Source organism: Trachypithecus francoisi, unplaced genomic scaffold (genome assembly GCF_009764315.1).
Source record: "Trachypithecus francoisi isolate TF-2019V2 unplaced genomic scaffold, Tfra_2.0 Lachesis_group5, whole genome shotgun sequence".
In the NCBI taxonomy this organism is placed as follows: Eukaryota; Metazoa; Chordata; class Mammalia; order Primates; family Cercopithecidae; genus Trachypithecus; species Trachypithecus francoisi.
The window spans coordinates 115,160,558-115,186,391 of record NW_022681470.1 but is presented as its reverse complement, the minus strand read 5'-3'; the positions used below and the strand labels follow the sequence as shown (position 1 = coordinate 115,186,391).

The following is a 25,834-nucleotide window of genomic DNA, read 5'->3' as shown; positions in this document are numbered from 1 at the left end:
TTTACATTACTTTTCTGTTTCCTTCTACCAAATAAGAATAATGAAACGTGATAAGGTACATTGACACCCCCCTCAGCGGAAAGGCAGTTGTTAGTAATAAACAGGGTCCAATGACCTTGTAAAGATGAAGTACCAGATCCTTCCCATCATCCAACGAGTCTTTGGCAAGATCTCCAAAAACACAATCATTCACTCAGATAACAATTTTGGGGTGGGGATGTTACAGTAATTTATGGTAATTGCTCCATTCAAAAAAAGAATTTTAACAAAAAAATAGAAGGCATCTCTATTTGGGAGGCATTCTACCTCAACAATCCTATAAGCCTAACTAGGGATGTTAATGAAACAGAAAAGGAAAAAGAACAGTAATTTGTTTTGGCAACCATGACAACTATAGTTCTGTCTATATTTTATTCAGAGAAACTGAATGTCCCACACCTTATGTTCAAAGTTTTTCTTACTTAATGATGTATGGCTTCTCAATAAGTTATAAGTTATTCCCAATAATAAGTTAGAAAAGATATATATTCTGATTGAGACTACAATTGACTAAAAAATGACATGATGGTTTGGAAGATCTATCCAAAAATAAGCAATCATGTCAACCTTGTGAGTAGGCAACATGTTCAAGTTTGTCTTATATTGGAATCACTTGCATTTGCATCTTTCTCGATCTAGAGAATACTGGATTTCCTTCTGAAAAAAAAACATTTTAGTTTCTTCCTGAAGGTATAAAGGAGATTCATACACTGGATAATATTTTTAACTAGCAATGTACACTTTTTATGAATATATTTGCATTAATAAGTGCTATGAACATACCAAAAAAAAAAAAAAACATATGGTGTCTGTTCTTGAGAAACTTACATTGCTGCCCATTTCTCTACTTCAGTCTATGGAAAAATATTAAAGAGTAGTCTATACCACTAGTCTCCAGTTCAGTTTATTTTTTCTGCCTATTCTTTCTCAAACCCAGTTCAACGAGACTTTTACTCCAACAACCACAAAAACTGCTCTTATCAAGGTCACTAAAGGCATCTATGTTCTTAAATCCCATGATCAATTCTCAAATAATTTGACCTATTTGCAACATCTGCCTCTCCACCTTAATATGCTTTCTTTGTGTGACTTCCAGGATGTCAACTTTACATTTTCCCCCTACCTCTCTGAACATTTCTTCGTTTCCTTACCTGGTTCTCCTTTATTTCCTAAATCTCTCAATGTTAGAGAAACAACGGGCTAAGTTTTTGTATGTCTTCTCTTTTCTAACTATACGCATTATTTTGACAATGAGAATAGCAAAAAAAAAAAAAAAACTTCAACTTTTATCTTGATAGTGGTATAGATGTATCAATTCTAAAACTATTTTGTGTGCATTTAATTTTGAGCCAATGAGTAAATATGTTGATCTTCATCAATAAGTGAATGAATAAAGACGATTTGTTTTATATACACAATGGAATACTTTTCAGTCTCAAGAAAGAAATTTTGTCATTTGCAATGACATGAATGAATCTTGAGAACAGTATGTTAAGTAAAATAAACTAGGGGCAGAAAAACAAATATTGTATGATCTCACTTATATGTTTAATCTAAAAATAGACAAGCTCATAGAAGTAGAGAGTAGAATGTTGGTTACCAGAGGCTGGGAAGATTTGGGGTTTGGAGGGATGAAGTCAAGGGATACAAAATTTCAGTTAGAACTTCTTCTTAGGAATAAGTTCAAGAGATCTCTTGTACAACATGGTGGCAGTGGTTAATAACAGTGTACTGTATTTTGAAAATCACTAAGACAATAGATTTTGAGTATTCTCTCTGCAAATAAAAGATGTGAGGTAATGCATATGTTAATTAGATTGATAGAGCCATTCCACAGTATATGCATATTTGAAAACATCAAATGTACACAATAAATGCTAAATTTTTATATGTCAATTAAATAAAAATTAATAACCTATACTTTTATTTATCTTTTGACCCAGAAATCTTACTTCTAGGAATTTTTCTGAAGATATAGCTCCAATATGAGAAATATATATGCAGAAGGTTTTTCACTGTAGCATTTTTTTGTTACTACAAAATATTAAGAACAAAAAAAAACTAAACATAAAACTTAATTGAGTAAGTTATGAGTCATACACCCAATGGAGTACCTGCAGCTCTACAGAAGAATGGAGAGAAGCTCTATAAAGGGATATAGAATGATTTTCAGTATGTATTATTAAGTTACAAAGCTATGTACAATGGTGTATGTATAATTTACTGTGTCTTGGTAAGACAAAGTAGGAGGCATATACATGTGTTAGCTTATTTTTGCAAAAAGAAATATAAGGATAATACACTCAACATTAATTTAACAGACTACCTCTAGGAAGTAAACAGGAATTGGATGGTAGGAAGCAACACTTCTCTTAAAATGGTTCTTTATATAGTTTTGACTTTAAATACCACATTATCATTTTATATGTTCAAAAAAAAATCAAAATTAACTGACACAAATTAAATTTAAATACAAGTAAACAAAAATAAGTTATACTGTGTATCAAATGGATTATATAACCACATTAGAAAAAATATAATCCAAATGATATTTTGTAAACATTACTTTGATTATATACCTTTAGTCTAAAGGCAATGAGAATTGCAAAAAAATCTTCAACTTTTATCTTCATAGTGGTATAGATATACCAATTTTAAAACTATTTTTTGTGTATTTAATTTTGAGCCAATGAGTAAATATGTTGATCTTTTTGGGGGCCCTTACTTCTCACTATGGGAGAAGGAAACACAAACTGAGAATGTGAAAAGTCAAGAAAACCTCTATGGTTGGAATTTTTTAAAAAAGGTTCAGTAGATAGTCATGACATTTTAAAAGAGGTAATAGTAATCAATTTCCTGTTCATTGAAATAGTTCAGTAGCAATAAGTATGCCTAGTGTTCAGATCTTGATTTCTACATCCACTTCTTCTCCATTAACAGAAGCCAGGGATCCTGGTTCTAGGATCTGATCATTGATCCCAGGGCTCAGACAAAGAAAGTACTAATGAATTAATATAGAGTTTTATCTTCTAGGCTCAGACTACCTCTTTCACTACTTTGATAATTAGAGTAGCTTTCTGACTTGCTTCCCTGCTTCTACTCATGCCCCATACATTCCATTCTCAATAGAGCAGTCACAGTAATCCTATTAAAATGCAAGTTCAATCATGTCAATCATAAAGCCCCCATGTATTTTCAGGTCTGTTAGAATAAAAGCCAGACTCCTTTGAGGACCTATAAATCTCTATAGAATCAGGTACCCCACTCTTTTTCTCTTGCTCAGTTCCTTCCAGGCACATTGGTAACCCTTTTGCTTCTTAAACACATGAAGAGCACTCTAAACTCAAGTCCTTTACACATACTGCTTTAGTTAACTTAGAATGCTCTTCCTGCAGATATCCACATGGCTCTCCCCTCTTTTCCATCATTTCTTTATTCAACCATCATTTTCTTAATGAAGTCCTTTTTGGTCATTCTATCTAAAACCCCTAACTCACTCCTTCCCAACCTTCTTCATCATTATATTTGTTCTCCTCTTTAGGTATCATTTTCTAAGGAATCATTTAACTCATATTTATTTTTAAATGACTACTTAATTAAGCAAATAACAAAGTAACCAAACACAAAGAAAATGTAAGCCAAACAAACCAAAAAAGCAAAATCAAATGCCATGTAAATGTACTATATTATACAATACACATTATATAATACCATGTATAAATGGTATTAAAATAAATTGAATTCATGAGTTTATATAAAGAAAATATTATATAGATAAGATGACAATGGAAGTATAAAATTGAGCTGGTGCTTGACTAAGAGGAACTGGAAAAAAATAAAGAATGTTGATGGTAAGGGAATACTACATTGAAAATTCACTTTCGCATCTTCAAAAAATTTGATTATTTTCAAAATGTGATCCTTCAAAGATATTAATTTTCAAATAGATTGAAAATGATCATATCAATATCCTTCTCACCCTTGAATCATCCAAAGCATCATTACTGTATCTTATGAAAAATAAAATAAAATAAGGAAAAACAGAAAATAGTCACTTAGGCCAAAGACATTGAATGATCACTACTCTTTTGTAAGTATCCAACCTGGAAAATTAATTTAAATCAAAAATCTATAATTTCATAAGTATTCTCTACATGGCTGATAAATTTTGTCAAAGCAAAAGGCATTCTCTGATGTCATGTCATATTTTTTTTCTCTTTGTAGGTCTGATCAATGCATTCTTTTTCTCACAACATTGATAAAAAATTAGGAATCATGTCTCTACCTCCTCTGCACTCTTCTGTAGAATTTTAAACAACTGATCTGGGAGACCTTTGGTAAAATACCTTTTGAAGGATATGAGAGCACCTTATCACTCACTATGCAATTAATAATTTTTTCTCTTTCAAGAAAAAAATGAAATTAAGGAAGTGTGATTATTACTATTATTAAGAGAGTTACTGTGTATGTCTGCAAAACAGATTAAACATATTGCAGATAACATTTGAACAATTGTAAGAATTCTCTTTTATGAAACAGTGAAGGAACTCCTGGGTAAAGCTCACTCAGTTGCTGTTATAAAGATGTGATGAGCTTGCATTACGGTGCACTATTTATGTTTCAGAAGTGAAAACATAAGGGCATATTTCTACCTATCCAGAAGTCATCCAGTCATGCACAGAGCTTGACTGTGATTGTGATAAAATACCTCTGTGTCACTTCTCTACCTTCAAGTAAACTCTGCCAGCAAGGAATCTGGAATTGCTCGGATATAACTCTGCCATGGGGCTGAAAATCAATGGCTGATATCTAAAGTTGTTAACATTGTCTTATAGGTCGAGAATGAGCATACAATACACTAACCTTTTTAATTGGCTTCTTTCTCTTAGTAGCCTACAACTTCAAGTTTTTCTTTCTACAAAGAATAAGAATGAGCTGTTGTTGGTTGTTGTTGTTGTTGTTGTTGTTGTTGTTGTCGTTTGAGACGTAGTCTCGCTCTGTCTCCCAGGCTGGAGTACAGTGGCGCGATCTCGGCTCACTGCAAGCTCTGCCTCCCAGGTGCACGCCATTCTCCTGCCTCAGTCTCCCGAGTAGCTGGGACTGAAGGCACCTGCCACCATGCCCGGCTAACTTTTTTTTTTCTTTTCACTGGAGACAGGGTTTCATCGTGTTAGCCAGGATGGTCTTGATCTCCTGACCTTGTGATCCACGCGTCTCAGCCTCCCAAAATGCTGGGATTGCAGGCGTAAGCCACCACGTCCAGTCAAGAACGAGGTTTTGTCCAAAGAAGGGAGTCATCTCTAATTTCAGCAGTTCTAAAACAATGAAAACTTGTATTATCATTATGGTTTATATCACACAACATTACAATGATTTGGTTACTTAACCTAATTTCCACCAGCCTGTAACGAAGTCAAAGAGAAGAATTTTATCTTATGAGCCTTTGTACCGTGCTTGACAAAACATTTAGTTCATGCATGGCACACAATAAATATTTTTAAAAGAATACAAAAAATTAAGCTCATAAAATCTGTGAATGACATAAAGCTAGGGAGATGGGCAGCTCATACATTAAGTACAAAATCAAGACTCCAAGTTATCTCTAAAATCAAGCTAAAATCTAATAAGTGGCATTTTCAAATCTTTTATTCAGACTTTTTAATAAAATACCCAAATATAGATCTGAAAGGAAATTGACAAAACTGCAATTCATAAAAATACTCTCAGGAATTATAGTTCACAACAACATCAAAATGGACCAGTGTGAAACAGCCTCTTTGGAAAACTAATGCAGGTTTGTGACTGTGGCCCAAAGACCTGGGGCCTGGTAAACCCAGGAACCAGCCCACCGGCACCATCAGAACTCATATACCAGGATCCAAGATGTGTGAAGCTCTTCCTCCACTTTAAAAGGAAGATAATATTTTTAGTTCTACAGGAAGAAGAAACTTTCTATTGAAAAGATCCAGCTATGTCAAAGAAGCAAAGGTCAAAGAATATGCAGAGAAATTGCAAAAAGCCCCAGAGGGAAGCAAAAAAAAAAAAAAGAGAGAGAGAGAGAGAGAGGGAGGTACAGCTGCAACAAATTAAAAATAGGAACAGGGATTCTCTGGTCAGAAAATAACCACCTCCTGATGGAGTTAGAATCTTTCCAAAAAGCAACATTCTAGAATCATCCAGGAGATTTCTGCAATAGAGAATGGCCTTGTAAAAACTAAAAGAATTACAGATGAATTACAAAAATATATCGGAGAGCTGGGCAAACAAATGATTCCATGGAATAAGCAAAATGAGCCTCCGTTATGTCTCTGCAAGAATCTGAACTGTATCTGAATTAAACCAATGAAAGAACCACCTTCTTGGAAGAGAAAAAAAAAAAAAAACTTTACCATGAAAGAAAATCTCCTGAAACCTGTTCAGAAGATGCAAGATTAAGCTAATGATGTGTGTGTGTGTGTGTGTTAGAAATCCACAGAATGGTAACTGCAAGAGAATTCCAGAACCCCCAAGCTCAGCTCAGAGGAAGCTAAGCAGTTGGACAAAGCCGTCTAAACCCAAAGCAATGGCTCGATGGAGTTCTCCAAGGAGGATCTTGCTTTGATCTAAATATACAGTGGAAATCTGATGTGATCTAGTGAATCACCCCACCCCTATCTTCAATGCCTGTGACTCCAATATCTTCACTCAATCTTGAAATGAACTTACTGTGGTCAATAGGGCATCCTTTCAGACCCACATGTCTGACTGATTAGTCTCCAAACTGAACAAGTGTTCTTACATTATGGAGGGGGAGCAGGAACGAGAGATAGCAGTGACCAATAGCCAGATAGTACCCATGTGACTTTGAGCCACAAAAGTTTGGAAAATGCTTGAAATTTGGGGTGCTACTTTCAAAATTTTTCTCACTATCACTGCAGAGTGTGGTCAAGATGTTGTTTTAATAAAATCGGAAAGCCTTTGATGGGTCATATAAAGGTTTATGCATGTCCTTGATATAACTTAAACCATAATCAACTGGATTTGCAGACTGTCATCTATGTCTACCAGAGCAAAAACCTCCAATGTTTTATGGCACATTAAGGATTGACATTTTAAGCTATTTTTAGAATTTGAGTGGCAATTTACCCGCTTTTTTTTTCCCAAAATAATACCTGCTACCACAATGCCTAGCTAAAGGCTGATTAATTTGCCCCTCATTGGGCTTTTGGAGATGTGCTTGTCTCCAACTTGAGGTTAAAGACAAATTTCATCTTGACCAGTGTCAGTTAAGTAATTTTTATTCTTCAGGAGCTTCCTGACCATTAGATTGCCTGATTCTCCAGTGTGAGATTGACCTCATTTTCTGGTTCTAAGAGGGTCTTCTATCGGAGCGGGCTGGCCTCAGTGACATGGCCCCTGATAATGGCTTTATTCAAAACCTTATTGAATTAATAGAGGCATCCTTCAAAGGAAATTCACATATGAAGATTGTTGCTAGAAGCTTACTTATCAAAGAAGTAAAATAACACAGGATATCAAATAATCTACAGTGGGTTTACTCATCACTGATTATTATGATCTGATGTCTCACATTTTTTTGGATTAAAGAACACAATAATTTCAGGAGCACTATTCTCAGCTTAATAATTTTCTTTTTGTTATTATTTTTCTAGGAAAAAAGCAAATGTATCTTTAAGCCAAGAATACAACTTTTTATACTACTGCAATTCAACAGAAGAAATAAGTGCCAGGCTTCCTAACCTAAATGTTTTCTTAATCTACATAAAAAAGATAGGCTTTTACTTTTTGACAATAACAAAAGAAGCGAAAGAAAGTAATGTTCAATTTGTTTCCAGCTGAGTGACAACCTCATGATGGTGTTTTATCCTGCCATATCTACTTATACTTCTCTATTGTCTCACATGGTGGTGAAAACGATTTTGGCTTCTGTTTGTTTTTATTGAACTAAGTAAACATGAAAAATCAAATTCATCATTAAAACTTTTTAATTTTAATTTTTAGTAACATCATTTAGATAAGTGTATGTACTACTAAAACTATTTTAACATTTGATCACTTAATTGAATCTCCTACATTTCCATTATAAATGGTCACAGTCTGTATTTCTATTCTCTCAAATCTATTTTATTCCATGACTTGGTATGTGGAATGAAGTTTGTTTTGAATGGTAGAGGGGAGAAACAACAATTATTGGAAACTTAGGGGGCTATGGTAGATTCATGTCAACAGTGGAACTTGTCCTACCCTGCCTTGCACAGGACACTCTAATCAATGATAACGGTGGTCCCCTCAGAACCAGGTACTGTTTACTTAACTAACAAACAAAACCACAGAAAATTTCTAAAGAGCATTGGCAAACTAGGATAATTAAATGATGATCAACATAATGAGCAATGATTAAAGATGCTGAGAACATTATGTAGAAAAAGAAGAAAGAAAGATTATGCTTAATGAGATGATCTTCAAAATCCCCCCTTTTTTTCCCCAGGGCTGCTGCACCTCATTCACTAAAGCCAAATCCTGGGAAAGATTCCTATGAGATGGTTTCTGTCATTCTTCCTAAACTGGGAGCTAAGTGATTAATATAGAGGAAAACCCACAAATAAACATATCTCTGCAAATGGGAATAAGTACTACACTGCTCGTAACCAACATTCCCACCATGGTTCCTCTTAGCACTTCAGTCAAAGGCACACTCCAAACAGAAGAATCTGAACCACAAATTTAACCAAACAGCTTCCACTACCTTCAGAAAGGTTTTCAGAAGTGATTTTTCCTCCCAGACCTCCTAGATTTCTAATTTCTCTATTCCTGCTAGGAGGGACACTACTACCCTATTTAAGAGTATCTTGGAAGATTCAAGTGGGAAACCGTTCAGATCTGTCTCTTCCCCTCAGAGCATCGACATTTTAATCTAACTCTACATACTGAAAACAATGAAGAATTCACAAGGAAAGCCTCAAACCACAAAGTGTTGCTTACAAGCAGTGTGACAAGGATGAAGCCAGAGAGGCACCTATGGTACAAAATTTTAAAAGGTATTTAATCTCAAGGTCATACTATGAGGCTTTTCATGTTCTGATCCTTCCCAGTATCATCTCTTAGAATTCAGGCCTCACAAACTACATCCCAAGTTTACTGAACAACTTGGTGGTTCCTAAATGACTATCAGAAACATGCTCCTCCCTTTATCTAAATCCTTCTCTTCCTTCAGCTAGCAAATTTGGGGAGAATTTCTGGAACACACTGCCTACACACAAAATTGAATTAGGAATCCTTACCCTCAGTATAACATTTATCACACACACTATATATATATATATATATTTTTAAGCAAATTTACTGAATCATAACTTACATTAAAATATGAGCCATGCATTTTAAGCAAACATAGCATATCTCTTCATTAATTTAGATATTTAATTTCTTTCAACAATTTTATGTCATTTCTAGTATATAGTTCTTATTTATATTTAATTACATTTGTTAATAGATGTTACATGTTTATGTCAATTTTACAACACATTCACATAGTACTTTTTAATTTAATTTAATCTTTTGCTTTGTCTTATATACTTATTTCTCTTTTTTAATTGACAGAAATAATTGTACCTACTCATGGTATACATAGTGATATTTTAATACATATAATGTGTAGTGATTAGATCAAAATAATTATATTCATCATCTCAAATAATTATCGTTTCTTTATGTTGGGAATGTTCACTATCCTCTTAGCTACTTGAAAGTATATATTATTGTTAACTATAGACATCCTACAGTGGTATAGAACATCAGAATGTATTCCTCCTACCTAGTTGTAATTTTGTATCTTTTAACAAATCTCTTTTTATCCCTCTCTTCCCCCACCCTTCCAAGCCTCTAGTATCTTCTGTTCTACTTTTTACTTCTATGAGATCAACCTTTTTTAGCTTCCACATATGAGTGAGAACATGCAGTGTTTAACTTTATGTTGCTGGCTTATTTTATTTAACATATGTCCTCCAGTTTCATCCACATTGCCATAAATGATAAGATTTTATTCTTTTTTTATGGCTGGATAGTATTCCATGTGTACATATACAAAATTTTCTTCACCCATTCATCTGTTTTTGGACACCCAGGTTAATTCCATATCTTGGCTATAGTGAAAAGTGCTGCAATAAACATGGGGGTGCAGATGTCTCTTCAATGTAATGATTTCCTTTCCTTTGGATAAAGTTGCAGTGGTAGGATTTCTAGATCACGTGGTAGTTACATTTGCAGTTTTTTTGAGGAACTTCCATGCTGTTCTTTGTAGTGGTAATACTGGTTTACATTCCCACCAACAGTGTGTAAGAGTTCCCTTTTCTCTACATCCTCCTCAACATTTTTTATTTTTGTCTCTTGATAATAGCCATCCTAACTGGGGTGAGACAATACCTCATTATAGTTTTGATTTGCATTTTGCTGATGGTTAGTAATGCTAAAGACTTTTTCTTGTATTTATTGTTCATTTATATGTCTTCTTTTGAGAAATGTCTGTTCAGATTATATGGCCATTTTTAAGTTAAGTTGTTTACTTTTTGCTGTTGAGTTGTGTCAGTTCCTTGTATATTCTGCATATTAATCCTTTGTTGGATGAGTAGTTTGTAAATATTTTATCCCATTTTGCAGGTTGTCTTGAACTGTTTATTGCTTTCTTTGCTGCACAGACCATTTCAGTTAGACATAATCATTTATATTTATTTTTGGCTTTTGTTGCCTGAGCTTTTGAGGTCTTGTTTATGAAATCTTTTCCCAGACCAATGTTCTGAACTATTTCCCTTTTTTAATTTTAGTATGTCTATTGTTTCAAGTATTACATTTAGGTCTTTGATGCATTTTGAGTTGATTTTTGTATATGGTGAGAGGTGGGTGTCTAGTTTCCTTCTTCTGCATATGGATATCCAGTTTTCCCAGCACCATTTATTGGAGAGATTGTTCTTCCCCAGTGAGTCTTCTTATAACCTTCATAAAAAAATCAGTTGACTGTAAATATGTGGATTAATTTCTGGATTCTCTATTTTGTTCCACTGTTCTATGCATCTGTTATTATGACGATACCATGCTGTTTTGGTTATTATACCTTTGTAGTATATTTTGAGATCATATAGTATGATACCTGCAGCACTGTTCTTTTTGCTCAGGATTTCTTTGGTTATTTGGGGTATTTTGTTGTTCAGTATAAATTTTGGGATTCTTTTCTGTTTCCATAAAGAATGTTATTGGTATTTTGATAAAGATTGCATTGAATATGTAGATTGCTGTAGGTAGTAATTTCATTTTAACAATATTAATTATTTCAATTCATGAACATGGGATGTCTTTCCATTTGTTAGTTCCCTCTTCAATTTCTTTCTTTCTTTCTTTTTTTTTTTTTTTTTTTTTGAGACAGAGTCTCCCTCTGTCACCCAGACTGGAGTACAGTGGTGTGATTTCAGTTCACTGCAATCTCTGTCTCCCAAGTTCAAACAATTCTCCTGCCTTAGCCTCCAGAGTAGCTGGGATTACAGGCACCTGCCATCACACCTGGCTTTTTTTTTTTTTTTTTTTTTTAATTTTAGTAGAGACAGGATTTTACCCTGTTGGTCAGGCTGGTCTTGAACTCCTGACCTCAAGTGATCCACCTGCCTTAACCTCCCAAAGTGCTGGGATTACAGGTGTGAGCCACCACGCCCAATCTCTTCAATTTCTTTCATCAGTGTTTTGTAGTTTTCTTCATAAACTTCTTTCACCTCCTTGATTAAATTTATTACTAGGTACTATACTTTTATAGCTGCTATGAATGTGATTGCTTTCTTGATTCTTTTTCAGCTAGTTTGTTGTTAATGTATTAAAAACATTACTGATTTTGTATATTAATTTTGTGCACTGCAACTTTACTGAATTCATGTTTCAGTTCTAAGAGTTTTTTGGTAGAGTCTTCAGGTTTTGCTACACATACTATCATGTTGTCTTCAGGGAAAATATAATTTCCTCCTTTCCAATTTGGATGTGTTTTATTTTTTCTTTGCCAAATTTATCTAGCTAGGAATTCCAGTACTATGTTGAAAAGGATTGGTGAGAGTGGGGATCCTTGTTTTTTTTTGTTTTTGTTTTTTTTCCAGTTGGAGGAAAACCTGAAAACTTTCTGTTCTGTAGGATGTTAGCTGAACAGGATGTGTTATATGTGGTCTTTATTATGTTAAGATATTTTCCTTCTATGCCTAATTCATTTAGAATTTTTATCATGAAGAGATGTTGAATTTTATCAAAAACTTTTTCTTCACATATTGAGAAAATTATATGATATTTGTCTCTCATTCTATTGATGTATGATGTAAATTGATCTATGGGTCTAATTGATCTATAGATCCCACTTGATCATAGTGTATTATTTTTTGATGTGTTGTTGGATTCAGTTTGTTAGTGTTTTGTTGAGAATTTTTGTGTCTATATTCATCACTGATATTGGCTTGTAGTTTCTTTTTTTAAATTGTGTCCTCGTCTGGCTTTGGTGTCAGGGTTATGATGGTCTTGTAGATGGCAATTGTATTTTTTAATCATTTATTGCTAATATAGAGAAATATAATAGCTTTTTCTATGTTGATTTAGTATCTTGTGATCTTGCTAAAATCACTTTTTAGTCCTACTTGCTTTTTTATAGTTTTTTAGGATCTTCTATATGCGTAATCATGTCATTGACAAGCAAAGACACATTTACCTATTTATTTCCAATGTATATGTCTTTTATTTATCTTACTTTTCTTATTACACTGGCTTGAACTTCCATTAAAATGTGGAAGAGGAACGTGAGAGAAATTTTTTTTTTTTTTTTTTTTTTTTTTTTTGAGACGGAGTCTCGCTCTGTTGCCCAGGCTGGAGTGCAGTGGCCGGATCTCAGCTCACTGCAAGCTCCGCCTCCTGGGTTCACGCCATTCTCCTGCCTCAGCCTCGCGAGTAGCTGGGACTACAGGCGCCCGCCACCTCGCCCAGCTAGTTTTTTTGTATTTTTTAGTAGAGACGGGGTTTCACTGTGTTAGCCAGGATGGTCTCGATCTCCTGACCTCGTGACCCGCCCGTCTCGGCCTCCCAAAGTGCTGGGATTACAGGCTTGAGCCACCGCGCCCGGCCACGTGAGAGAAATTTTAATCTTTTTTCCCAACCTTAGAACTATTAAATACGATGTCAGATGAAGGTTTTGTATATGCTCTTTTTTAGTTTGAATAAGTTTCTATTTGTTCCCATCCTCTTAATAGCTTTTTAAATTATTTAATGTTGAGTTTTGTTAAATTAGTTTTCTTCACATATTGAAATTATTATATAGTTTAACTCCTTTGTTGTATTAATATGACAAAATACGTTGATTGATACTCAAATGATAAACCAACTTTGTGTTCCAGAGATAAATTTTATTTACTCATGATGTATTATATTTTGTGTTTATTGCTGGATTTAATTATGATAATATTTTGTTAAAGATTTTGCATTTGTATTCATAAAGTATATTCATGTGTAATTTTACATGCATTCTGTAATGCCAGTACCATAAAATGAGTTTGGAATTAATTCTCCTTTCAGTATTTGTTAATTTCCAAACAATAGCTAGTATTTCTTTTTTTAAAAGATTGTCTAGAGTTCACAAGCAAAGCTATTCTGCGTTGTATTTTTCTTCATGGGAAAGTTTTTAATTATAGATTTAACTTCTTTCACAGATATATGGCTATTAAAATTTTCCTTCTTATTGATTCAATTTTTCTAATTTGTACCATTTTAGAAATGTATCTATCCTATCTAAAGTAATTAATCTCTTGTCATTTATCCATATCATATTATAACATTCCTCCTTTCAATGCCTGCAGAATATGCAGCAATACTTGTCATTTTTGAAATTGGTAACTTGTGTCTTTTTTTTTACTGTTTAATGTAGCTTGATTGCAATTTTTTGGTAATTTCAAGGAAAATATTTTTATTTAATGTTTTCTACTGCATTTTGATTTCTCCTTGCATTGCTTTGTGCCTTATTAATACCTTGTACTTATTATCATCTAATTATTTTATTGTACTTATTTATCTTTATTGTTTTTATTATTTTCTACTTTCCTTGAGTATAGTTTTTTGGTAGCATTCAAGAAAGAAGCTTAGAATTTATTTCAGACACTTTTTTTTTCTAAAATATGCATGTAAGAGTATAAATTTCTCTTCACGTACACCTAAATTTTGATATGTTATATTTTCCATTGTCACTCAACTTGAAACATTTTCTAAATCTTCACATAATTTCTACTTGACCTGTGGGCACTTTGACCTACCTAGTCTAGTTGGTTGATGTTTGTTGACATGTGTTTTTCTTTACCAGTTACTGAGAGAAGATTCCAGAAATTTATAGGCATAATTGTCAGTTTGTCTATATCTCTTTCAGTTTTGCTAGTTTTTCTTCCATGCATATTAGACTACTTGATATTCATCCCATATATCAATGAGACCTTTTATGACAGTTTGGTTTCTTTTTCTATGTGCTTCAATTAAAGTAATTTCTATTAATATATCTTTAAGATTTGTGTTAGTCTGTTCTCAGTGTGCTATAAATACCTGAAACTAAATAATTTATATTTTAAAAGGAAGTTTTAATTTGCTCACAGTTCTACCAGCTATACAGGAAGAATGCCTGGGGAGGCCTCAGGAAACTGTCAGTCATAACAGAAGGGAAATTAGGCATGTTTTACATGGCCAGAGCAGAAGAAAGAGAGAGAAGGGGGAGGTGCTACACACTTTAAACAACCAGATCTCATAAGAACTCACTCACTATCATGAGAAAAGCAAGGGGGAAATTCACCCCCATGATGCAATCACCTCCCATCAGGCCCTTCCTCCAACACTGAGGATTACAATTTGACGTGAGATTTGGGCAGAGACACATATCCAAGCCATATCAAGATTATTAATTATTTCCTCCATAGTTTCTAATCTACTATTAACACAATTCATTAAAATTTTCACTTCATTTGCATTTACAACTCTTAATCATTTCACTATGCTTCAGATTTTCACTTTGTAGCAATTATGTTTATGTTTTCCTTTAAATCTTTTCATACATTTTTAATCACTGTCTTAAAGTCATTGTCTGATAACTCTGTCATTTGCCATTTCTGGATCTGTTTCCATTGACAGATTTTTCTCCTTGTAATGGGACATATTTTTCTGCTTTTTCTCTTGTTTTTAAATCAAATTCTGGATAATGTAAATTTTGTTTTTAAATTGTTTAATTTTTTTTAATATAAAGAATGTTGGACTTCCAAGGTTGGGTACGTTTATATTTATAATTATTGTGTTCTTTAATTAACATCATATCACCTAAATATATAAAGCAAATATTAAAAGAATTAACAGGAGAACTAGACCGTAATACAATAACAGTAAACGACTTTAATACTCCAATTTCAACACCAGAGATATCACCCAGACAGAAAATCAATAAATAGTGGACTTGAATAACAGTATAGGCCAAATGGATCTAACTGATATGTGTATATATATAGAGAGAGAACATCCTATCCAATAGCAGTGAAATACACATCCTTTTAAAGCATATAAAAAACATTCTTCAGGATAGATCGTATGTTAGACCACAAAACAAGTCTTCACAAATTTAACAGTCATCTCAAATATCTTTACTAATCATGTGGATAAAATCTAGAAATCAGTAACAGGAGAAATTTTGGAAAATACACTAGTATGTGAAAATTAAAAACAACACACTCCTGAAAAATCAATGGATCAAAGAAAAAAGCATACATTTTATTATTATTATTATTATTTTTAGACAGATTGTCCCTCTGTCGCCCAGGCTGGAGTGCAGTGGCTCCATCTCTGCTCACTGCACCTTACACCTCTCGGGTTCAAGCAATTCTGCTGCCTCAGCTTCCTGAGCAGCTGGGATTACAGATGCATGCCACCACGCCTGGCTTTTTTTTTTTTTTTGTAGAAGAAATATACCTCAACACAATAAAGGCCATATTTAACAAACCTATAGCTAACTTATACTCAATGTTGAAAAGTTAAAAACTTTTACTATAACATCAGAAAGTAGAAAAGGATTCTTACTTTTACCACTAAAATAGTACTAGAAGTCTTGGCCAGAGCAATTAGGCAAGAAAAATAAATGAAAGGTATTCAAATTGGAAAGGAACAAGTAAAATTGTCTCTACAGATGACATAATCTTATATATAGAAAACCCTAAAGACTTCACCAAAAATATTTTAGAATGAATGAAGTAGTTTGGAAAATTTTCAGGATACAAAATCAAAACACAAAAATTACCTGGGTTTCTATACACCAAAAAATACATATTCAAAAAAGAAATTAAGAAAGCTATTCTGGCTGGGTGCAGTGGCTCACACCTGTAATCCCAGCACTTTGGGAGGCCGAGGCAGGCAGATCACGAAGTCAGAGGAGATCAAGACCATCCTGACTTACACAGTGAAACCCCATCTCTACTAAAAATACAAAAAAATAGCCAGGTGTGGTGGCGGGTGCCTGTAGTCTCAGCTACTCCTACTTGAGAGGCTGAGGCAGGAGAATGGTGTGAATCCAGGAGGTGGAGCTTTCAGTGAGCCAAGATCACACCACTGCACTCCAATCTGGGTGACAGAGAGAGACTCTGTCTCAAAAAAAAAAAAAAAAGACAAAGAAAAAAGAGAAAAAAATTCAATAACATCAAAAAGAATAAAATACTTAGAAATAAATTTAAACAAAGAGATGAAAGATCCATACGCAGAAAAGACATTGAGGAAAGAAATTAAAGACAAATAAATGAAAATATATCTTCCATTCATGGATTGGAAGAATAATTTTGTTAAAATGTATATATTACCCAAAGAGATGTACAGATTTAATGAAATCTCTATAAAAATTCCAATGACATTTTTCATAGAAATAGAAAAAAATCTTAAAATTTATATGGAACCACAAAATACACCGAATAGCCAAAGCAAACATGAGCAAGAACAAAGCTGAAGGCATCACACTCCCTGATTTCAAACTATATTACAAAGCTACAGTAATCAAACCAACATGGTACTGACATAAAAACAGATACATAAACCAATGGAGCAGAGCAAAGAATCCAAACTTATACCCACACATATATGTTCAACTAATCTTTGACATGAGTGCCAAGATTACAATGGGAAGATAGTCTCTTTAATAAATGTTGTTGGGAAAACTGGATATTAACATGAAAAAGAATGAAACTGGAGCCTTGTCTTACACCATATATAAAAATTAGCTCCAGATGGATTAAGGACTTAAATGTAAGATTCAAAATCATAAAACTTCTAGAAGAAAACAGAAATAGAAAGCTCCTTGAATTTTTAATGCATTGATTTTTTTTATATATGACAACAAAAGTAAAAATAAATAAATGGAAATATATCAAACTAAAATGAGCCTATATAGCAAAGAATAAAATTCATAAAAATGAAAAGGCAACCTATGAAATGAACTAAAATATTTCAAAATTGTATATTTGATAATGGTTAAACGAGGAATTCACACAATTGAAAAAAAAAAACTATTCTTAAAAATAGACAAAGAACCTGAACAAACTTTTTTTTCAAGGAAGACATAAAAACGTTGAGCACGTACATGAAAAAGTGCTCAATATCACTAACCATTAGGAAAATGCAAATCAAAACCCCAATGAGCTATCATCTCACATCCATTAGGAAGATTATCATCAAAAAGATAAGAGATAACAAGTGTTAATGAAAATGTAGAGTAAAGGTAAATCTTGTACACTGTTGATGGAAATGTAAACTAGTAGAGGAATGATAGAAAACAGTGTGAAGTTTCTGCAAAACTTTAAAAACAGAACTACTGTTTGATCTAGCAATTCTATTTATAGGTATACATCCAAAGGAAATGAAATCAGTATCTTGAAAAGATAAATTCACATTCAAGTTCATTGTAGTATTATTCACAGAAGCCAAGATATTGAAACAATCTAAGTTTCCATTAATGGATGAGTAGATAAAGAAAATATAGTATGTATTTATGTGTGTATAAATAAATAAAAATACACATATACAAACAATGGAATATTATCCAGCCATAAAAAAGAAGGAAATCCTTACATTTGTGACCTGGAGGATATTATGCTAAATGAAATAAGCCAGACACAGAAAGAGAAATACGGCACAATCTCACTTATATGTGGAATCAAACAAACTCAGAATCACAGAAGCAGAGAGTAGAATGGTGATTGCCAAAGGCTGGTGCCGGGGAAGGGAGTTGGGAGAAATGGGAAGATATTGTAAGATAAATACATTCTGAAGATGTAAGATACAGAATGAGTGACAATGAAGGTGTTCATTAATTTTTTAAAAATAATGTTGGGTTTTGTTCTAACAGACACTTATATAACTTGCAGGTTGGCTTAATTATTTAGAGACCCCTTCATAAGATTTTTTAGAGTGAGACTAGAGTAGATTTTTCTCTAAGTCTGCTTTAGCCCTACCACCATTCTGGGGTGTCTACTAAGTGCTCTGTGGTTCACCCTCCACTTTGTGTGATTGGGACTCAAATGTCTCACAGAAATACATGAGCTCTGTGAATTGCTCAGCTTGCAACTTCAAGTTTGTCTTTGTTCTACATCATTGAGTTTTACTCTATACATACGTAGGTTAGTAGTCAGGTAAAAACTCAAAGGCCTATACACATATTTCTAGGACTCTTTTTCTATGTAGGTTCCAGATTTCAGCCACCTCAGATTACTCAAACTCTAATCTCTGTCTCTTCAAGTCAGAGAGTCTACTATACTTTGCTTAGATTCCTCTTTCTCTACCACAGTACAGAAAATGCCTACAAAAGAAAGCTGGAACAAACATAGGACTCACCTCATTTGTTTCCCTTCTCCAAAGGATCACATTGCTGAGATGCCAGCTGTCCAATGCCTGAAAAGAGCTGTTTAATATATCTGGTCCATTTTCCAGTTATTTATGGCAGGAAGGCAAGTCTGGTACCAGTTGGCTAGAAGTGGGAGTCTATCACACTGTATTTTAATTGCTCATTTTTGTGTAGTAGGAATCTCAGTTTGAGCACAGGCTACATGCAGGGCTGAACTTCAGGCATGTTTGATGTATTAGTTTTTCTTGTTGTACTGTAACAAATTAACACAAATTTAGTAACTCTAAACAACACAAATTTATTCTCTTAGAATTCTGGAAGTCAAAGTCTGAAATGAGTCTTGCAGGGCTAAAATCAAAGTGTTGACAGCACAGTTCCTTCTGGAGGCTCTAGACAGAATCCTTTCCTTGTCTCTCCCAGCTTCTCAAGGCTGCCCACATTCCTTGGCTCACAGCCATGTCACTCCAATCTCTGCTTCTGTTGTCACATCACATTCTTCATACTTTCAAACTCCTACCTCCCTTTTATAAGGACACTGTGTTTACATTGGAACTACCTAGATAATCCAGGATAATTTACCCATTTCAAGAACCTAGCTGCACATGCAAAGTCCTTTTTGCCATATAAAATAACATATTCACCTGACAGTCAGGGCTTGGACATCTTTGAGGCACAATTTTTCAGCCTATTACATTTGGCAATCTGTGTAAAAATCACATACGAATCTATTTATGTGAAGATTTTGGATTTTAAATTAAGCAGGAAGGGAGAAATTGTATGAATTGACCATGGGAGTGAGCTAACAGAGAATACTGTGTATTTGTCAGGTTCTCCACAGAAACAGGAATAGGATGGAGACAGAAGAATATGAGAGAAGAAAGTGAGCAAGAGAAAAAGATTTATTTAAAAACATTAGTGCACTTAATTTTAGAGGCTGGCAAGTTCAAAATATGCAGGGAAGCCTGGCAGGCTGGGAATTCCAGCAGGAGTCAATGCTGCAGGCTTAAGTTGAAGGCAGTTTGGAGGCAGAATGCTTTCCTCTTCTGAGGACTTCAGTCCTCAATCTTTTATCTTAAGGTCTTCATCTGACTGGATGAGGCCAACCCACATTATGGAGAGTAATGTGATTTATTCAGTCTACTGATTTAAATCTAAAAAATACATTCAAATACATTGACAGCAACTTCTGGATTGCTGCTTGAACAGCAGCTGAGCACCATACACTGAATTGTGTGTGATTGTCGGTTTTGTGCATCAACTAGGCCATGAGTACCATAGACTAGTTGATGCACAAAACCGACAATCACAGACAGTATACTGTCTGTCCATCCACCCAATTACCTAAGGGGAGGAGTTGCTGTAGACAGAAAGTAGAGTTATCTACATAAGAAATTTAAGTCATATTTTCATAGAATAAAGTATGACACTGACATGAGGAGTCTGAAGTGAATATAAAAACATTTTGGCACCTTAAGCTTTTGGAGGCCTTGAGAACATTGAGACATAAATTTTGGTGTGGACTTTCCCATTCTTTTAGTAAGATGAATCTCTTTTAAATAGCTTATCTAACAAAGAATATCAACGAGAAGGAGCCCAGGCATAAGATAAAGATAAAGCCAGTGCTGAGAAGTTGATTCCTGAACACATGTGAAGCAGCCCCTGAAAACTCTCAATTACTTGAGGGAGATTATGAAAGCTTCCAGGTGTCCTTTGCAGATTGCAGGAAGTTACAAAAAATTTATTAATATATTGTAAATATTAAAGTGATCCAATCTATATCCATATGGGGACAATGCCTAAGAAAATTCCAGTTACTGTTATTTGCCCCACCATTAAGCAGGGAGCTATTTGATTATTGTCTGTTCTTACTCATGATTGTATCTTAGTGGCAATTCATAAATATGCATTGAATGAATGAGTCAGTCAGTGAATTAGTAAGAAGAGATTAAGGTGAGAGAGAAGAAAATGAAAACAACTAAAGTCATTCTGAATGGTGAGAAGTTTGATGGTAAGTTATATTCAGCTTTTGGTATACTCTCATATTTTCGAAGCTCCGAATTATTGTCATGCAAGGTGCCAAGGAATACACGGAAAATGGCACCACACACAAAGTGATATGCAATCAGAATTATTGCATTTAAATATAAAAGCATAGAAAGTCACTGTCAAATTCTAGCATGTCAGTGTGTCTGTTGATGATACTTTTAAGAAAGAAACTGCATAGAAGGAAGTAAAGTGGTCCAATATCTTTGTGGGGATTATATATATTAGGGGATTGAAAAATACAAGAAGACACAAAATGCATGTGACAGATAGGAGAGGAACAAGGAGAGTTCGTATAAGAAAAACTAGGAAGAGAGAGGGTTTTAAGAAGAAGGAGGAAGAAATGGAAAGGGTTGAATGCTGCTGAAAGATTAGAGAGGATGATAAATTAGAAAAGTATTTATTATTTGACAATTAAGAAAATGTACTAACAGATAAAGTAATGCCCCTGAAGAGATGGGAGGAGAATGCTGTAAATCAGGTAGAAAGGTTATCTTTGGACAAATCATAGGAAGGAGGAAGTAATGGAAGTCTGGGAATTCAATGTATGAAATCCCATTGAAGCAGGAAATTGATAGAGAAGGTAAAAGAACTTCACACTGGTAACTTGAAATAAAAGAAAGAATGAGCGAATATGTTGAAAGTGAAGAAGTTGCAAAGAAATCTATTGAATCAGCTGCCATAATATGAAATGCTGTTATTAGAGCATGTCTTCTCAGATTCCAAGTCTATGGAGTAGAGGTAAAGGAATACAGATTTCTAAAATATACCAGTAGGAGAAATTAATCATAGGAGGTTTCACAGTGACATTTCAGGTTTTGGGCCTGCCATCAAATGTATTCATTCATCCATCAATTCAACTCAGTAGGTATTCATTGACTAGTTGAGTAGTTACTTCAAACCTAATGATTTGTTAGAATTATGAGCAAAAATAGACATAAACGCTAACCTTATAAGCCTTTTTTATGTGAAAGGGGAATGGGGGAACAGGATATTTATATTAATAATAATGGCAATAAATGAATGTAAAACATTAACATTTATAAGTTCTTTAAGGAAATATGAGAGTGATGTATGGGAAGATAAAGCCATGGGTTTTGAAGAGTCAAGGAAACCATTTAACAAAAAGATTATATCAATTCTCTGCCATTTCTTTCAGAAGATAGAAGCAGAGGAAATACTTTCTAATGAATTTTTTGAGACTAGTATTTCCATAATATCAAAACCAGACTAAGACAATGCAAGAAATAAAACTAGGTACCAGTATCTCTCATGATAGACAGATAGATAGATAGATCCAAAAATCTTCATAAATTATTAGCAAATCAAATTCAATAATATGTAAACAGAATTATATATCATAACCAAGTGAAACTGATCCCAGGTATGCAAACCCAGTTCAACATTCAAAAATTATTTAATGTAATCTTATCACCTCAAAGGGCTGAAGAAGTAAAACACAGGATCATATCAATAGATACAGAAAAAAAGCAGTTGACAAAATCCAACATCCATTCACAGTAAAAATTATCAGTAAATTAGGAAGAGAGAAAAACTTCCTCAAATTTATTGAGAACATCTATTTTTTAAAAAGCTACAGCTAATATCATGTTTAATGGTGGCAAACTCAAAGCTTTACCACTAAAATCAGGAACAAGGAAAGGATGTCACATTTCACTCTGTGCTTCAATATGGTATTGGAAATTCTAGATAATGCAAAGAGTCAACAAGAAAAGAAAAGTGAAACAAGAAATAAAATTGTTCACAGATGACATGGTTATCCATGTAGAAAACCTGAAGGAATTTAAAAAAAAGTAAATAAACTAGAATCAACACATGATTATAGTAAGGTTACAGGATATAAGGTTAGTATGCGAAAGTCAACCAATTCCCTGTATACCAACAATAAAAAAGTAGAATTTGAAATTAGGAAACAATGCTATTTATATTAATAGTATCTTAAAATAACATACAGGAAGCACATGAAAAAATTCTAAATCCCTTAATTAAAAAATTAAATAAATGGAGAGAGCTCATATTTATAGGTAGAAGACAATATTATTAACATGCCAGTTATTTCCAGCTTATTTCTAGATTAAATACAATCCCAATCAAGATTCACAGAAAGTTATTTTGTGGATATTGACAAATGACTCAAGTTTAGACAGAGACATGAAAGACCCTCCATAACTAACAAAATATTGAAGGAGAACAAATTTGGAGGATGAATACAACCAGATTTCGAGACTTACTACAGAGCTACAAAGTAGTGTGATATTGGAGAATCAATTAATTGATCTATGGCATAAAAAAGAGAGCCCAGAAATGGACTCAAATAAAAATAATCAGCTAATCTTTGACAATGGGTTAAAGGCAATACAATGGAGAAAAAAGTATTTTTTTATTTTTTACAATGGAGAAAAAAGTATTTTTCAATACAATGGAGAAAAAAGTATTTTCAACAAATGGAAATGGAACAATTAAGCATCCACATGCAAAAAAAAGGGGGGGGGAATTTAGACACAGATCTTATCACCTTCTCAAAAACTCAAAATGGATTGCAGATCTTAATATAATATGCAGAACTATAAACTCCAAGAAGATAACATAGGAGAAAATGTAGATGTCACTGATTTTGATGATGACTTTGTAGATACAATGCCAAAGGCACAATCTATGGAAGAATGGTAAACTGGACTTCATTAAAATTAAAATTTTCTGCTCTGTGAGAGGCAGTCAAAATAATACAAAAATTCAAAAAATGAGCTACAGACTAGGAGAAAATATTGCAGAAGACACATCAATTGGACAAAGGACTTGTCAAAAATATTCAAAGAACGCTTAAAACTCAATAAGAAGGGAAAAAAAATCAAACCCTGATTAAAAAAAAAAATAAAAAGACGTAACAGCCTGGGTGCAGTAGCTCATGTTTGTCATCCCAAGACTTTGAGAGACCAAGGAAGGAGAATCTCTTGAGCTCAGGAGTTTGAGACCCCACCTGGACAAAATCGTGCGTCCTTGTCTCTACTAAAAATCAGAAAAAATTGGCCGGGTATGGTGGCGTGTGCCTGTAGTCCCAGCTACTGAAGGGTCTGTGGTGGGAGGATCACCTGAGCCCAGGAAGATCGCTTGATGCCAGGAGGTCAAGGCTGTGGTAAGCTGTGATTACACCACTGCACTCCAGCCTGGGCAACAGAGCAAAATTCTGTCTCCAAAAAATTATATATCTATGTATTTCATATATATATATATAGACACACATATATAAAATTCTGCTCAGATATCACCTTAACAGATATCACCAGAGCAGATATGCAGATGGCAAATAAGCATATGAAAAGATGTTCCACATCATTTGTCATCAGGAAAATGCAAATTAGAGCAGGAATAAGATACCACTATACATCTATGAGAGTCACCAAAACCCAGAAACACTGACAACACCAAATGCTAGTGAGGATATGGAGCAACAGGAGCTGTCATTCATTGATGGTAAGAATGCAAATGGTACAGCCACTTGGGAAGGCAGCTTGGCAGTTTCTTATAAAACTACACATATTCTTACCACATAATCCAGCAATCACACTACTTGATATGTACTTGAAGGAGCTGAAAAAGTATGTCCACACAAAAACCTGCACTTTATAGCAGATTTATTTAGAATTGCCAAAACTTAAAAGCAACCCCAAATATCTTTCGTTAATCCAACCAAGGAATATAGTTAGGACTAAAAATTGATCTATCTAGCTGTGGAAAGACAAGAAGGAAACTTTAAATATATATTACTACATGAAAGAAGCCAATCTGAAAACGCTACATACGTATGATTCCAACCATACAACACGCAGAAAAAGGCAAAACTATGAAGGTAGCAAAAAGATCAGTGGTTGATAGGATTTTAGAGGATGTAGAGAGGTTACTTCAGGCATGAGACTATTCTGTATGATACATTTGTGCAAACCCATAGGATATACAACACCAAGAACGAATCCTAACAGCAAATATCTGTGCTGGGTGATAATGATGTGTCAACATCGGTCATCAGTTGTAACAAATGCACCACTCTGGTTGGGAATGTTGATAATGGGGTAGGTCATGTATGTGCAGGGACAGAGGATATATGGAAAATGTCTCAATTTTGTTATGAACCTGAAACTACTCTAAAAAACTAAAATATATCAAATGAACTTTCTAAAAATGTTATTGGAGACTTCATCCATGATAAGGCTATAGAGGTAGATAGTAGTCAAATCAGTCCAGGTCATAGGGAAATTTTGTCATAAATCAGAAGATAATAAATAGAAACTAGCTTGATCAGGTTTACATTTTTGAAAAGATCATTCTGGCTGCAATGTGAAGATTAATGTGGAGGGGGTGCCACAATAAATGGAATTTAGACCAATAGAAAAGCTATTGCACGGTAGAGGTGATTGTAAATTAGAAAAGGTAGTGGTGACTAGAAGAGAAAGTACATAAGAGATATTTCTAATCAAAGTCAAAAATCTTGTTAATACATTGAACATTTCATATGTGACACTCACTTGATTAGTAGACAAGTTGATGATTACTGCATCTGTGTGTATGAATGCTATAGTCGTATTTACATGCTAACAAACTACTACCAAAAAATTACAGCATGAATTTTCCTCAACACGAAGAAGAGATGGAATGTTCATAATGAGGAAGAAGTCTTCTGATTTTCTAAATAGGTAGGTATCAAGGTATTATTTGAATTTGACAACAAAATTCACAGATTATGTAACTCGCTTTGCACTGTCATTGAGTCTGCAAGCTAGTGAACAATGTGACCATTTATTCTAAAAGGAATAAGCACCCAACCAAATC

General features: G+C 33.9%; 1 long non-coding RNA gene across 1 annotated transcript; it reads left to right on the top strand.

Moving 5' to 3' along the window:
* The first annotated feature begins 6,552 nt into the window (after positions 1 to 6,552).
* Positions 6,553 to 25,698, top strand: LOC117076148. Its single transcript, XR_004434257.1, has 3 exons — positions 6,553 to 6,673; positions 8,528 to 9,077; positions 25,625 to 25,698. It is a non-coding gene; the product is annotated as an uncharacterized LOC117076148 (long non-coding RNA).
* Positions 25,699 to 25,834: the final 136 nt, after the last annotated feature.